This window comes from Marmota monax, unplaced genomic scaffold (genome assembly GCF_021218885.2).
Source record: "Marmota monax isolate L192 unplaced genomic scaffold, Marmota_monax_Labrador192_F-V1.1 WCK01_AAM20220418_F8-fsc00336, whole genome shotgun sequence".
NCBI classification, from domain to species: Eukaryota; Metazoa; Chordata; class Mammalia; order Rodentia; family Sciuridae; genus Marmota; species Marmota monax.
Genome location: NW_026693839.1, coordinates 353,908 through 370,775, shown reverse-complemented (window position 1 = coordinate 370,775; position 16,868 = coordinate 353,908).

Below are 16,868 nucleotides of genomic sequence, written 5' to 3'. Positions count from 1 at the left end.
GACTTCTCTTGTGGTAGTGGCCAAACTCCATTGATAGACTCTGTTTTAGCTTTTTTTGCTGCTGTGACTAAAGAACAACTGTAGAGGAGGAAAGATGTGAGGACTGTTTCAGAGGTCTCAATCCATAGACCTCAGACTCCATTCTTTTGGGCTCATGACAGAAGAATTGGCAGAGGGAAGCTGCCCACATGTTGATCAGGAAACAGAGAGAAATTTCCACTTGCCAGATACAAATATATACCCCAAAGCCACGTGCGCCCGTCCCCTCCCTTCCCACCTCCTTTAGTCATATCCTACAACTTCAATTACCACTCAGTTAACCCCTATCAGGGGATTGACTCACTGATTGGATTAAGACTCTCACAACCTGTAAGGATGACCTTAGGCCTAAGCAACTCTATTATAAGACCTGCAGTCTCCCCAGGCACAAGCCTACAGAACCCTCCAATATGTCATCAGGCATAGCCCGGCAAACAAGTCACAAACAAGCCATAAACAAATCTCTTTCCACAACTCAAAGTCAGAGTGAAGCCACTGGTATAAATATGTCATTTGCCTTAACCCTGATGAGAGTCAAAGTGTAAAATCAGGGCAGAAGCCACCAAACCATATGTCTTTGCTCTGAAATGTAAAATGTCACTAAGAAATCTGGTAACAATTGATAGGGACCCAAAGGATGAGTAGAAGCTCCAAAAACTAGTATAAATAATAGAGCAAAAGGGCAGACATTCAGCCAGCTGATACTGATATACACTTGCCAGAGAGCCTGATGAGGATCTGAACTGACATCCCAACTCTTCTCATCATCTGCCTGATCCTCTGCATCATCCTCACCTCTCTCAAACTCTATAGCAGCCTCTTAACTCTGGTGAGAATGGTGACTTCTCCTTATGACCATCTCCTTAACCAGCTGTCAACTCCCCTCCAGAAGAAGCCTCCACTGGTTGCTGACCTGATCGCTGTGCTCTGAGTGAGTGTGCATTTGCTGGATTTAAGGCCTAAGGCTTAAGATTTTACATCTGGCATTTGTACTTAGCATGCAGAGGTAATGTCTGTAATAGGTCTCTCATGATTAAGTGTGTTTGCAGTGCTTAGAATTAACTTAGAATTGTTTGCTTTGAATTGATTATGTCTATTGCAGTGCCCAGCATTAAGGATTGTCATTTCTTGATTAAGAACCTATTGAGTAAATTGTATTGAGTGATTTCAGTGAATAAAACATTGAAAAGGGCATAGCACGTGGACATTCTTTATTTCTCCCCTCAACTGCATATGTGGCACCTTTGCCCATCGTGACACAACCCAATCATTTTGCCTCTGAACCTTCTTGCATTGTCTCACATGTGAGCTTTTGGGGGACACCATATCTAAACCATAACAGACCCCAAGTGGAGCAGAGAGCTAGGGAGCTATTGAAAGGGTCCTTGCTGTCATCTCATATGCTCAGAACAGAGAAGAGAAGGTAGAGAGTGTACCTGGAGGGACAAATGAAAACTATCCCACACTTGTGCTAATTAGAGTTGTGAAAGCCTTCTGTGCTTACTTCTAGTCCAGCAGAACTCAGGGTGTCCCTAGGAGCTGAATTCCAGAGCTGTTAGTTCCAAAGAGTGCCATCTGCTGGCCCTGGTTGTCTCAGGGCCTCCTAGCTATAAACTAATGGGCAGCCCTGAGGCTGAACTTTGGTCTGATATTAGGTTGTGTCTGTTGACTGCAAAAACTGCTGAACTGAGGCACAAGATGCCCTGGAAACCACAAGAGTCTCTGTGAGTCTCAGCTTTTTACATGTGTTACCACAGTGACTCAAATCTCAGTCACCTTCAGACTCAGGTCAACAACCTACACTGTAAGTCTTGCCCAGTAATGATGACTATGGCAATGCTCCTGTATGCAGCTGCCCATTCCACAGGGGTTAAATGGGGTCCAATGAGAATATCCTCTCTTAATGTACATAGGCACTTCTCTGGGAACCAAATCATGGAATCCTGTGATTCCATTACCAGGTTTATATACCAGGACACATGTACACAAATGTACAAGTAGTCTTTTTATTTATTTATTTATTAGTTCTAATCAGTTATACATGACAGTAGAATGGTTTTTGATTCATTGAACATAAATGGAGCAAAATTTTTCACTTTTCTAGCGTACATGGAGTTACACCATTCGTGCAATCATACATGTACCTAGGGTAATGATGTCCTTCTTATTCCATCATCTTTCCTACCCTTTTGTCCCCTCTCCTATCCCCTTTACCCTATCTAAAGTTTCTCCACTTATCCCATGCCTCCCCCATATGGATTAACATCCATTTATCAGAGAAAACATTTGGTCCCTGGTTTTTTGAGATTGGCTTACTTTGCTTAGCATGATATTCTCCAACTCCATCCATTTAGCTGCAAATGCTATGATTTTCTTTTCTTTTAATGGTAAGTAATATTCCATTGTGTTTCTTTATCCATTTGTCTATTGAAGGGCATTTAGTTTGCTTCCATAGTTTAGCAATTGTGAATTGTGCTGCGATAAACATTGAAGTGGCTGAGTTACTGTAGTATGCTGTTTTTAAATCTTTAGGGTATAGACCGAGGAGTGGGATAGCTGGTCAAATGGTGGCTCCATTCCATATTTTCTGAGGAATCTCCATACTGCTTTCCAGATTGGTTGCACCAATTTGCAGTCTCATCAGCAATGTATGAGTGTGCCTTTTCCCCCGCATCCTCGCCAACACTTATTATTGCTTGTATTCTTGATATCTGCCATTCTGACTGGAATGTGATGAAATCTTAGTTGTTAAATTTTTTTTTGTAGTTTTAGATGGACAGAGTGCCTTTATTTTATATGTTTATTTTTATGTGGTGCAAAGGATCATACCCAGTGTTTCACACATGCTAGGCAAGTGCTCTGCTTAGAGTAGTTTTGACTTGCATTTCTCTAATTACTAGAGATGTTGACCATTTTTTTACATATTTATTGATTGATTGTATTTCTTGTTCTGAGGAGTGTCTGTTCAGCTCCTTAGCCCATTTATTGATTGGGTTGTTTGTTTTTTTTTAGTGTTAAGTTATTTCAAGTTCTTTATATGTCCTGGAGATTAGTGCTTTATCTGACGTGCGTGTGGCAAAAATTTGCTCCCAAAATGTAGGCTTTCTCTTCACCTCATTGATTGTTTCTTTTGCTGAGAAGAAGCTTTTTAGTTTGGATCCATCCCATTTATTGATTCTTGATTTTATTTCTTGCACTTTAGGAGTCTACAAGCAGTCTTTTTCATAATAGTCCCAACCTGAAAGTCCATCAGTAGCAAAGTGATTTGATAAATCATGGCATATTCAAACAATGAAATACTGTACTGAAAATAAAGTGAACTAACTACAGCTACAAAATCTTATCAAAACCATGATGTTAACCAGGTGCAGTGGTGCACGCCTGACTTGGGAGGCGGAGGTAACAGGATCTCATGACCTAGGCCAGTCTCAGCAACTTAGTGAGATCCTGCCTCAACAAACAAATTCATGATGCCAATTGAAAGAATGATAACTATATGATCCCCATTTACAGAAAATTTAAAAACAAGATAGTTAAGCAATATATCGTTAGTCCAAGGATATATATATATATATATATATATATATATATATATATATATATATATTACAGTAAAACAAGAGAACAATTAACCTAAAATTCAAAATAAGGAATGTTTGAAGAGGCACAAATCATCTTCTAATGAAGTGTTACTTTTCTATTTCTTAGCTGAGATATTGGTGTTTATTTTATTCTTTTACTTTAAACTGTATATTTTATGATTCAAAGTGTATAATACATCATTATATCATGCACACACAAACAGTTGGGTGCTTTTCTACCAAATTTATAAATCCCAGCAGTGAAGAGGGACTTGGAGAATTCCTTCCTGTGGGCAAAGCAGGAATGATTTGCTAGGAAACTAAATTCATCTTGACCTTCACCTCTTCTAGCTTGATTTACTCCTTCACTGCTGCTAGTATTTCTGCTGACATCGTGCTTGAAGACAATTGTCTCTGGAAAATGCCTGTGACACTGCACAATCCTTCTTCACCGGTTTGTTTTTACTTGCCACTAAATAAGAATTATATTTTATTAAAAAAAAAAAAGCTAAAACAAAATAAAATGAAAATATTCCTTTGACTGTCTTAAACAAGGTATGTCTTTATTTCCTCTATTAGCAGCCAGTTAATTCAGGTCACACTTACATGATTAGTTATTATCTTTAAAAAAAATGCATTCCAGGGGCTGGGTATATAGCTCACTTGGTACAGTGCTTGCCTCACATGCACAAGGCCCTGGGTTCAATGCACCACACACATACCCCACCCTCCCCCAACAAATGCACTCCAGGTACATTTTCCCTTATCTTTCGATTGATACACAAATGATAGATTTCCCCCCCACTCTCCCCACCCAATGCTGGGGATTGAGCTCAGGGCCTTTCACATGCCAGCCAAGTGTTCTACCATTGATAGTTTTTACAAGTTCAAATTTTCCAAGTAACAAAGCTGCTTCTTCAAAAAAAAATTTTTTTTTTTTTAGTGGAAGACCCAGTTACACTTCAATACTCTCATCAAAATTGCTTCTTCCAGCTATTCCAAAACAAGGGGAGAGATAATAAAAGAAAGATAAAATAATAAAAGAAAGATCAGTGGAATAAACATAGGGAAATGAAGGGAAGGGAGAAATGATGGGATAGGGTAAGACAGGGGATGAATCTGACCTAACCTTCCTATGTACATACATGAATATACCACAGTGAATTTCTCTGCTGTGTGTATCCACAGACACTAATTTTAGAAAACTGTATGTAAATAGCAGAGAGATCACTAGAGTAGAGGGAAAGGAACAGGGGAAGGGAGGAGAGGAGTGGAAGCAGAAGTTGTGGGGACCGAATTAGAACAAATAATATTTCATGCTTTTATAATTATGTCACAATGAATTCTATTGTTATGTATAAGTAAAAAAGAATCAATAATAAAAACTCTGAGAAATCCAACATTAAATAATTATTTTAAATTAAAAATAGCTTTTTCCATTCTTTATTTTCTTAAAGAAAAGTTATCTGGCTAGCCGTTCACAGCTTTTGTTCATGTGGTATGCATTTTTAAAAAATTTTCTCTGATAATTCTCCTAAATAAAAGAAAATGGCTGAGATGCTGGTTATTTGGCTTCTTTCTTTTCTACTTTTATTCTCTCCTTTGTTGACTGACAGTCACAACTAAGGAATTTGAGTACCCTAAGTCCTCATGGTGTATCAGGAGGCTGTCTGCAGTTGCATCTTCTTGTAGAAGTCTTAGAAAAAACATGTCAGGGTATGTCAGTACCTGGATCATTATGAATATCAGTGATCCTTGCACGGGGTACTAGGTTACCTATTGCTGCATTATAAATTACAACAAAATGGCAGGGAACAACAACAAACATTTATTATCTTACAGTTTCTGAGGGCCAGGAAAATGGGACTAGCAGCCAAGATGACAGCAGGGCTGCAGTCTCATCTGGAAGCTCAACTTGGGGAAGATACGTTTCCAATCTCACTCGTATGGTTGTTGGCAGCCTCAGTTCCTTGCCTGCACTTGGCTGAAGACTTCCATTTCTCACTACACCTGTCTCTCCACAGGCTGCCTGAGTGGCTTCACAAATAGTAGCTGGCTTCCTTCAGAGAGAGATTTGAGAAAGACAGGAATGGGGGAGGATTTTTATAGCCTAATCTTAGAAAAGACTCATCATTATTTGAGGAACAATATGAGAGGACCCTACACAGGGGTGTGAATATCACAGGGTAGGAAATGTTGGGAACCATTTTGGAGGCTGGTTACCACACATAGAATCTATAATGGAGAAACTTCTCTTTTTTTAAAAAAAATAATAATTTAATTGTGGTGGAAAAAACCCATATAACAAAACTGCCATCTTATCCAATTTTAAAACCACACAGTTCAGTGTTAAATACATGCAAATTTTATAAAACATATTTTTCAGAATTTTTTTTTTTATTTTGCAAAATAATTTCTTATAGCTGCATTTCATATTTATTACATGCTAGTGGATGATATTACAGTATTTTTGTGCTCTCTTTTGGTTTAGATACTTATTCTTTCTACCTATCTGAAGTGTATTGCCTATTGGCCCCATTTTGCATATAGTACTATACCCACACCGTGGCCCTTGCCATGTGACTCTGCAGCTCTCTGTATGTAGCTTTCTGCTCTATGACTTTGGCCTTCGCCATCTGATTTACTCTGGATGATGGAGTGGGGTGGAAGTGACAGAGTACCATTTTTTAGCCTCTGCCTAGCATCACAGTTTTCTGTTAGTCCTTTTGTGCTTCTTTAAGTATATGGACAATAGACCCCGGGGAACTTCTATCCTGACTCCCGCCCTGCCCTAGATGAGCCCACCACCAAAACTCCTCCCATGACCTGGCCTTGCTAAACTTTAAAACCCAGGCCCTTGTTGGAGCCTGCTGCCATTTTCCCTCTCAAAAATATGCCCCTCTGTTGCTTAATAAAGCATCACTGATCTGTTGAGGACCTGTCTCCATTTCTTTTTCTTTTTGTATTCCCTTTCATTTGGTGCCAAAACCCAGGACAGAGATTTGGGGCTCTTTACCTCTCCCCCATCCTAACTAACCTCTACTGCTTTTTCATATTTCCCTCCCATTTCTCTCTCTCCCCCCATCTCTTTCTGCCTTATATTCAAAGGTTAAACAGCCATGTTAAACAGCCGATGAGACCTGGAAAGTGACTGTTGATTGTGTGGCTCTTTTGTGATTCTCTGAGGGCAGGGAAGACCCCAGCCATGACTAGCATGGCTAAATTCCCATACTGACTTCTCTCTCTCTCTCTCTCTCTCTCTCTCTCTGTCTCTCCCTCTCCCTCTCCCTCTTCCTCTCTTTCTGCTTTATACTCAAAGAAGGAGGCTCTTCTAGAGTTTTTCTGCCTCTGTAATGCCAGATTTGTGGGACCTCAATAGACCTCCAGGAGCCGAATCCGATGCAATCACACAAGAGTCTTTATTGCAAGCTCGAGCCTGGATTCACAACCATTCTGGATGCAGTGGTCCCAGGGAGTGAGTCCCGGTCCTTTGTTCAGTGAGATTTTATAGGTTTTGGGGGGATACTCTATGCGTCACAACATCACACAGCAAATCATTCCATACCGAGGGAAAGTCAAACAACAACTCTTAACCTTGATTAGCACATTCACTGGTGGGAACAAGTTGGGTAGGGGTGATTGGTTAGTTCTAGAGGGGGATTCATTTGAACTGATTGGTTTAGGCCACGAGGGGTGTACGTGCTAAACTATATGGTTTCCCAACATGTTATCAACCACCATAAACTACTGGGGGGTCATCTGGCATCCCAGGTATTTTCCCTGTCTCATGCTGATTGGTGGTTGCTAGGGGGTTGCAATGGTTCCTTACCTAGCCTAACTGAGTCAGGGACACCTGGTGCCACAGATCTCTCCTGTTATTTACAGACAAACAACTCAGCAGGGTGGGTATGTGCCTAGGAGTGCTCTGTGGGTTTTTCCAAGGAAAAGGGTCACACCCTCTTCCTTGGACAGGTTTTTCTCTGAGGTAGAGGCTGGTTTCTCAAAAAATGGAGTCACATCAGTTTCTCACCTTATGGCCACATAGATGGAGCAAGGACCTGTATCATATCTTTTATTGATATCAGAGGTATCCTGCTAATCCCATCTGCTCCAATTCCTTCCTTCCTTTAGTTTTATATTCAGACCTCAGGATCAGGGGCTGCTTTCTGCCATTTTGTTCCCACATGCCACATTGGTCTTCTCATTCTTTGAAGAGGTAAGGTCCCTTCGGGTATCTTGCAGAGGTGCCCTGCTGAGACCTTTTGGCTCATTTGGATCCTGGGGGTCCTCCACCAATGGGATTGCAGGAAGGGATGTCCTCTCATTCTCCAGTGGAACTCTCTCCGGTTGGGAGACATAAAAGGATGCCTTGATCTTGACTGCTACCCCAGTCAAACCTCTCCAACATGGGGGCTCCCACAGGACTCCCCCTTAGGTTGTCTTATTGCTCATCCAGATCCTGGGGGTCCTCCACCAGTCTAGCCTCAACCTAAGTCAATGGCCCAAATTCAGAATTTGAGAACTTTGACTCCTATATTCTACAAGTCTTAGACAATTTCCTCCAACAAAATGGCAAATGGTCCAAGGTGTCTTATCTCCAACCTTTCTTTTACTTTCACTCAAGGCCTTCATTATGCCAACCTTGCTCTGCTCTACTATTAATTTGTACTAATTCCCTGCTCCATAAGCCCCTTAGAACAGGTCCTGATACCCAGTCCTCTTCTTCATTTACTGCCCCTGAAACAGTAGATGAACCCCCACTGAAAGTAAATAAAGCTGGAGACTTATAAAGGAAAGTATTACAGACTGTAATACCTGATAACTATCAAAGGAGACTCAGGTTTGTTTGCTGAGTGAGTTTGAGACTGACAAATCTTCCTAATCTCCTACATAGGCAAGCTTGATCTGTTTCTGTGTCTACTAGTAAAAGATGCAATGTGGCACATGAAAGTCTTAACATTACTAAGAAAGCCTGAAGTAACAGAAATGTTCTTCTACTAAGAACAGAGGTTATTCCAAAAAAAGGTATTTTGTAAAAATCTGATAATATTCGATAACTACATCTTTTGGGAGCATCTGTGACATTATAAAACTAAGTGTTGTGTCAACACTGGCAGTGTTAAAGATTTACATTCCCAAATAAAGGCCTTGTCCTGACTGGCCTAGTTATGGGAACAACTTCTTAGCTCTTGCACATTCTGGTGAGAGATTACTGTTTTCTATCATCATCATCATCATATAAATTGAGTGTTCCAGATGCTGCCACATTTATCTTGTATTAATCTCATTCCAGTACTCATGTCTTTTTGTTTCTCTCATAGAAGCACCCCCTACCCACCAGATGACTTTATTACCTGTTCTTTCCAAACCAAACTTTTGCCATGGACCCCTTGACTGACTCAAAACATTCCTAAAAGGGAAACCCAACTGCTTGCCCCATGTCACCCCCTCAGCTTCAAGCAGCCAGAGCAATCATCATCCATTTTCCATTAAAGCAGTAAGATTTCCATTTTCAGAAGAGGGGTTGAGACTGGGGGACAAAGTTAGTGTAAGTAATAAATGATTGGGTCAGAAATATGGGGGCTGAGGACCTACTGGGTCAGGAGGAAATAAAATGTTAACACCTTCAGACATTTTCCCTTCCTCTATCTGTTGCCAAGGTGACCTGCTTCCAGGGGATTGTTCCTCCCTAGAAAGAGCTGTTAATGAATGAGTTAATGAATGCCCCCTTCCTGCCTGTACCTGTAATTAATTAATGAATGCCCTCTTCCTGCCTATACCCCTGGGTGGCTTGTTCCTGCCCTTCTATCACTCCACCTCTGGCCTACCTTTTGTCACTAACCACATAGGCAGGATAGGGGGAAGAGAGAGGCAGGATGGGGGAAGGAAAGGGCATGCTAAATGTTGTGTATAATGATTCTATCAAAGGGGCACACTGTGCTGACCCCCCACATGCTTTCTTTTCCAAGAAGTAACTTACCTGTAGCCCTTCCTGGCCTCTGAGGAGAGGATATGTCATATTCCTCAGCAAACTATCTGTTCACTGCAGGAGAATTGCAGGCCCAAAATAATGTTGATAAGAGGAACCAAGTTGCCCTGAAGGAAGAGACTTTTGTGACCAGATCCTAAAACTCTGGAAAATTCTCAAGCTAGAGCTCCCCTAGCTATAAAATTAGACTACCTTCTCTAGACTGTCATTAGACATATTTTTTCCTATAATCCCCCATATGGCAGGAAAAAGACCAGAAAATCTGTCTCAGTTATTTAGAGTAAAACTACCCCTCATCTGTCCTAGTTCAGGATTCCAAATTATTTATTTTCTCTAGTGGAGATGTCACCCAGAGCACCAATGGACCTGAAAGGAAAGTGAGGAGTGAGAGAGAGGTAAGTGAGAAATTAAAGATGGAGACCAGGCAGAGATACATACAAGAGTTTATTTGTCAGAGCTGACAGATAAAGGCCATCTCTCAAGAGAAGAGAAAGGCGAAACTGGCTTGAGCTCTGGGACTTTTTATGGGGGAGGCTTAGGAATCAGAGCTGGGTAGGTCCTAATGCAGGTGGTTAAGGGTGGGGTTGGTATGAGGGAATGGTGAGCCTTTCTCAGAAAGGCCCTTGGGTGGGAAAGTGAAACTTTTCCCTTAAAATGGTGGTTGTCACTTAAGATGGCCATCCAGATGCTAAGCAAAGACCTTATACCTCCCACTTCAAATTGATGAGCATCATATAAAATCAGGGTCTTGTGAGTATGAGGACTCAAAAGGACAAAGGGAACGTGTAAGAAATTTTAAGAGCATGACTATCTGGCAAATGTTCTCCTTTAAATTAAAATAGTTCTCAAGAAATTAGTAAATATCCTCTGGTCTGAGTGAGGCCCCATCCAGAGGTTGTAGAAAGAAAGGGAGAAATTGCTGACCCCTATAGTCTCTGGAATCAGGGAGTTGTCCCCTAGCCAAAAGGACAGTTTTATTGGCACAGGTGCCCATGTCGCTCTTTATTTATTTTTAAAATTTTTGTTCAGAAGGAAACCTCATCCTCAAAAGTAATAGGGTATGACCTAATCACATTTGAGATGAAGGAGATGCCTAATAATTTTCTGCATCCAGCCTGGACTGATTACCAACTGTGGAAATTAAAAAAAAAATGGTTAAAATTCTCTAGGTTCAAAACAGTAGCTTCCCATAGCTTCTGCCAGATCTTTATCTCATGGAGGCTTGCATTGAACAGTAAATTTCAGAGGCCTACAGGGTTTGCAAGGGCTTGCAGAGAACTAATATAAGACCGAAGGGGGAAAAAAAAATATGTCACTTTTAAATCTAGGCCACTTGTGAGACCTAAATGGCTGGCTTATTTCCCTCTAACAATCTAATGATCTCATATATACAAGTCTTCTTTAAAGAAGTTAGCCTAGCTCGAGAATCTTTACCTAAGGATTTCAGGGCTGTCTCTCATTCTTTCAATATCTGAACTCATTCTAATCCTAGCCAAAAGTAAACTCAGATCTGATAAAGATGTTCTGCATGCTCCTTTGCTAATTACAGCCATGCCATTTTTTTCCCTATAGCTCTTTATATCTTCAATTCTACATTTTTGAGCTCATGGCTTTATGGTGAATTGACATATGATCCTACATGCCTAAATTAATATATTTTCCTAATCAGTCTAATTTTATTCTAACTATAAAGGGTTTTATATTGTCTTTATTCAGAGGCCAATTTTCAGGAGTTAACTCTCAAATATATTGGGAAAATTTCCTTTTACAACAAGCAGCTATAAGATTCATGTCTCCTGTCTGTTTTGTGTAAGTGTGCACACCTGTGTTCTGTATTGCTGTGTCTACATATGTATTTGTGTCCATATATCATGTACGTGGTATCAAAATTGGCATATAGATAAATAAGTATTCTTAAATTAAAATTTAAATAAGAACAGATCCAAATATCTTTAGTTCACATGATTTAAAAAAGGGATGGTTCAATTTAAAAACAGATGAGAATAAAGATGTCTTTAACATTACTAACTCACAAGTTTTTCTAGGTGATCAGACAACTAATAGAGTGTTGGTTCCTATAAAATATCTAGAATGTAATATCCATTGTTTCTAGGATTTTTTCTTCAATAAGAAAGAGATGGCTAGTGCTGTTAACTACCCTTGTCTGATATTTTGGTTTTTACAATTAAAATTGAGTAAATTAGTTTTAACATAAATGGGATTAGTCACAAATGTGTTTGTTAGAGACTTCTGATTAACATACAAAGTTACAGCGATAAAACATCAACTTCTAAATATAAAATCAAGTACTCTTAATTTCTTAAATTCCACAAGATAATATATTTAAACATCATGTGTGTTTTTATAAATTGGTAAATGGAAAAAGGTTTAAGGTTGGTTTGTGTCTGTATGTTCACTAAAACAAGGTTACTAAGAGTTAAGGTTCTATCAGGTATAATTTATATTTACACAGTATAAAAGGTTTCTGTTCAGTTTCAGTTAAAGTACTATAAAAACATAAAGTATTTCATCTTATTAAAGTGGAATAATTTGTCTAAATTCGGAAATTTTATAAGGCTATTTCAGCAAGTAAATTTTTAAAAGGGCTCAATAGCTAGGAAAGAGATACAAGAAGGTTCTAAATATGGAAATATATTTTAATATTAGAAGTAGAAGGAAAAGGAAACATTTCTGGAATAAAAAAGTATTTTGTGTGGTAAAGTGTTATAAAATGTCTAAGTAAGTTGCAGAAGGTTTGTGGAGGGAAAATGTCAGAAAGTTTGTGGGTAACTAAGTTGGTAGTATATAAGTAACAAAATCAGTTAAAGTTAATCAAGGCTTTTTCCTAAGGTCAAATATTACTGTACTGATATAAACAAAAGTGTGATCATCTATAGGTTAAAGTAACAAAGATTTCCTAAAACATTAATCTGCTCTTAACTGTCAAGAAAATTTCTTGTATTTGTTAAGTTTTATTCCTTTTTTAAAAAGATGGACACAATATCTTTACTTATTTTTATGTGATACTGAGAATCAAACTCAGTGCCTCATATGGGTGAGTCAAGTGCTCCATTGCTGAGCTATAACCCCAGCCCCCAGTTTTATTCTTTATAGCAACTGTTCTTAAAGGAATTAGAGTTTGTACAACTCTGGTTACAAACAACTGTCATTTTAGAGTATTACATTATATTAGGGATTCTGAATTTTTATTTGAAAGCTAAACTTGGTCAACATAATTGTAATTGTGGTGCTATTACTGGCCTCTCTGTATACTAAATGTATTCATATCTTCCAAGTATACAAATATTTAAAGTATTAGATTTAGAAGAACAATTTGTCAAGTTGGTGTTCTTCAAATCAAAGTTTAAAATAAAGATTTGGGATTTTAAAATTATGTTTCTAAGTTCATACCTATTATACAAACTCAATATGTTTTACTCTTGTTAATTTCATTTTGTATTTTCCTTGTAAACTTAAACTGTTATCTGTTAGTGCCTTACATAAGTACAACTTCTAATATAATAACCTAAGTTAATTTGAGATAATAGGCTATCATCTACAGAGGACAGACAGGATGTAAGGCTAACTTCCAGTACTAATACTAAATCCAATTAAATAGAAGTTATAGGTATTAAAGTTAAAACTCAGAACTCTTATTTTAAGACTGGTGAAACTGGCTTGCTAGATATTTAAGACCAAACTTTACAGACTAAAGAAGTAAAAAGGCCAGGGGGGGAAAAAGACAGTATCTAGCTCTTGTCCTCTAAGTTAGCTTAAACCCAGGGAAAAAGGGGACTCTTGAAGGGCTTTGCAACTCTGGCTGCATGATCTCCCAATCAGGGGGATATTTCAGACCCTGGAGAACAGAAAGCTGACCAATGCACACACTACAAAAGAGGAGGGTCACTGGAGAAGGGCAATGTCCCTGAGGCTTCCAAGGGAAGCCACATGGTCAAGGAGTCCCTGGCCCATCCTGGCAGATGGCACCAAAAGAGCTAAGAAGCTGCTCACAAGTTTCCAAGAGTGACCCCCTGAGGGAACTCAGTTGACTCTTAATAATAGATAGGAACAAGGTGAATTTGACCATATTGGTCAGATTCATAGGGCTAGAGATATCTGCTGGGATTCACACAGGAGCAGCAGGATTAGGAACCTCTATTCACTACTATAAAAAATTGAAGATCTCCAGCAGGTTGCTGATTCAGTACTGACTTTACAAAGTCGATTGGATTCCCTCATGACTGTTGTTCTGCAGAATCACTGGGGCCTAGATCTCCTTACTGCCAAATGAGGTGGCCTCTACCTCTTCCTTGGTGAAAAAATGCTTCTATGTCATCAATCAGGACTGGTAAGGAATAAGGTTAAGCAACTACAGGACTAATTGAAAAGCAGAGACAAGAACTATCCAATTCCTAAAATGGTGGACTTTCTGGCTTCTCCCTCTTTTAACCCTTCTAATACTCATTTTTATTGTAATAACCCTTTCCCCCTCATTGCTTTATTAACTTTATATAGAAGCAACTTCTTGACTAAGTGACCCATCTAGCCCAGACCACCTCCCAAGAATATGCAAAAGCCATTCTCCTCCTTCCCTTACATTGTGACTCTCCTGAGGCCCATAGGAAGGAATCACCCACGATGATGTTGCAGTTTCTTCCTTTTACACCCCTCCTCAAGCCACAACCACCAGGACCATGTAGGAGCCTAAAATACCTTCCACCTCTTTATCTTCTTCCAGATCTCTGACAGGGGATCCTCTATTCTGCCCCTTCTCAGTAGGATGTAGCCAGATATAACATCCCAACTCATTACACCACAAAGTCTGAAATGAAGGATGTGGACAATAGGCCCCAGGGAACTTCTACCCACCCTCCTTCCCTGCCCTAAATGAGCCCACCACCAAAACTTTTCCTATGACCTGGCCCTGCTAAACCCTATGAAACCCAGACCTTTGTTGGAATCTGATGCCTTTTTTCCTCTTGAAAATTCTGCTGGTTCATCTGCCAATTGCCCTGGGGTAGTCTTTGCTTTGGTGATGCTCTGTGAAAGATGGTGTTTATTGATGAACTATGGATAGATCACGATAGATTATGATGGATTCCACACAAATGGGTTCTTCAACACACTGTTTTAACAGTTTATTTCTTCTTCTTTGAAGGATCACTAATAACCTTTCCACAGCCTTCACCTGAGCACTGCACCTGTTCCCACTGCTCATGGAGCAGGGGGATCTTGAGAAGGTTGGTGAATCTGTAAGGGTATTTTACCCATTATGGGGCTTATGTTCAGAGCACCTGACAACTGCTGAGTTCAAAATGGATAGTCCAATGGTAATGACCTAATACAGTGTCTTTCACTGGAGACAATCAGTAGGTATTTGAATAAATCAATTTAATGATAAAATAAAATAAAATATGAAATTGGTTCTCTTGGTATCAATTTTTTAATCTGTTAAGCTGAGATGGAGAGTTGTTGATAAAGTAGGCGACTCATAGGACCCCTCCTTGGTTTGGGCCTATGTGACATGGTAGTTGGATGCCTGGTAGACCTGGCTTTGACTCTAGTCATTGGCCTGACCCCTGAAATCCTCCCTGGGGAGTGGGAGTGGGAGAAGGGGAGTCTTCAGAAGGTCCTGTGCAGGATACAGCACTTCAGTCTGAAAAATACACTGTGTATTTTTTGCAGTGACTTTGTGAGTTTGGGATTTACCATGTGAGAAATGAGACATAGGGAGATTAAAGATTTATTAATAAATGATTAGTAGGGACTTATAAAAAATGTTCGCCTGACTCTAAAACCCCAAATTCTTTCAGTTTTAACCATAACATCACATGATCCAACACTATTAAAACCAAGGTCCTACTATTAGTGTCCAATTACAAATTTGAGATGGAAAATTCTAAGCTAATTTGTTGTCACAATATCACCTTACTAGTTTTTTTTTATGACTGAAAGCAATGGAAGGAAAAATTTTTATAAATTCAAAATTATAACATTAATAAAGATTTTACATTTAACACAAAGAGCCAAAGTTATAGAGGTGGTGAGTAGGCTGAGCAACGACAAGGCTTGCTCCCACTATGAGCCACTTCAGCTGTTTGTTTTCACTGCACTCCAACATGTCATGCGCATAGAATGACCACAAAATCTTGCTCCTGCTGTCAGTTTCCTGGGGAGAAGGGTCTCAGCAATAACTTATCTGGCTATTGGCCAGGATCTGAAATTTAGGTAAGAAGTTAGAGGTTGGGATTTTAGCTTGTGGTGGAGCACTTGGCATCCTGTGCAAGGTCCTTAGTTTGATCCTCAGCACTAGAAAAAAAAATCAGTACTATGGTCAACAGAGGTTTGACTCAATGTGGGCTGAGCTAACAGGTGAGGGTGGGGAACATGCCTTTTCTTTTTATCCCTCTACCAAAGGATGCAGGTTAACACTGTGTACCCTGGGACCCCAGGATTCAGGCCATTCATTTGTGTTACTAGAATGATCTTTATTTTTCCTTTTCTGGGCAGTTCCCATTCATCTGTATTTTGATCACAATGTATGATGGTTGACAGCTAGCCAATTCTGAATTTTGTATCATATATTCCTTTCACTCCATGGCCAGGTTACCAAATTGTTATAGAAAAGTAGAATCACAAACATTAATGCTTAGAAGAGCTTTGTAAAACATTTCACCCTCAAACTTCGTGTTTGAATAAGGAAACTGAGTCTCTGATGGGTGAAGTGACTGGAGGTAAGGTCTCCTGATGCTATGTCTGGAGCTTTTCCCACTGCACCAGGCTCTTCCCTGACAGAAATTTAAGGCATCCAGTAGAGTCAGAATGAGTCCATCACCGAGGATTTGGGAAAAATGTACACTCATACATTGCTGGTGGGACTGCAAATTGGTGCAACCACTACGGAAAGCAGTATGGAGATTCCTCAGAAAACTTGGAATGGAACCACCATTTGGCCTAGCTATCTCACTCCTCCATCTATACCCAAAGGTCTTAAAATCAGCATGCTACAATGATGCAGTCACATTGATGTTTATAGCAGCTCAATTCATGATAGCTAAACTGTGGAAGCAACCTAGATGCCCTTCAATAGATGAATGGATAAAGAAACTGTGGTATATATACACAATGGAATATTACTCAGCTTTAAAGAAGAATGAAATTATGGGGGCTGGGGTTATTGCTTAGTGGTAGAGTGCTTGCCTAGCACGTGCAAGGTCGTGGGTTTGATCTTCAGCACCACATAAAAAAATAAATAAAAT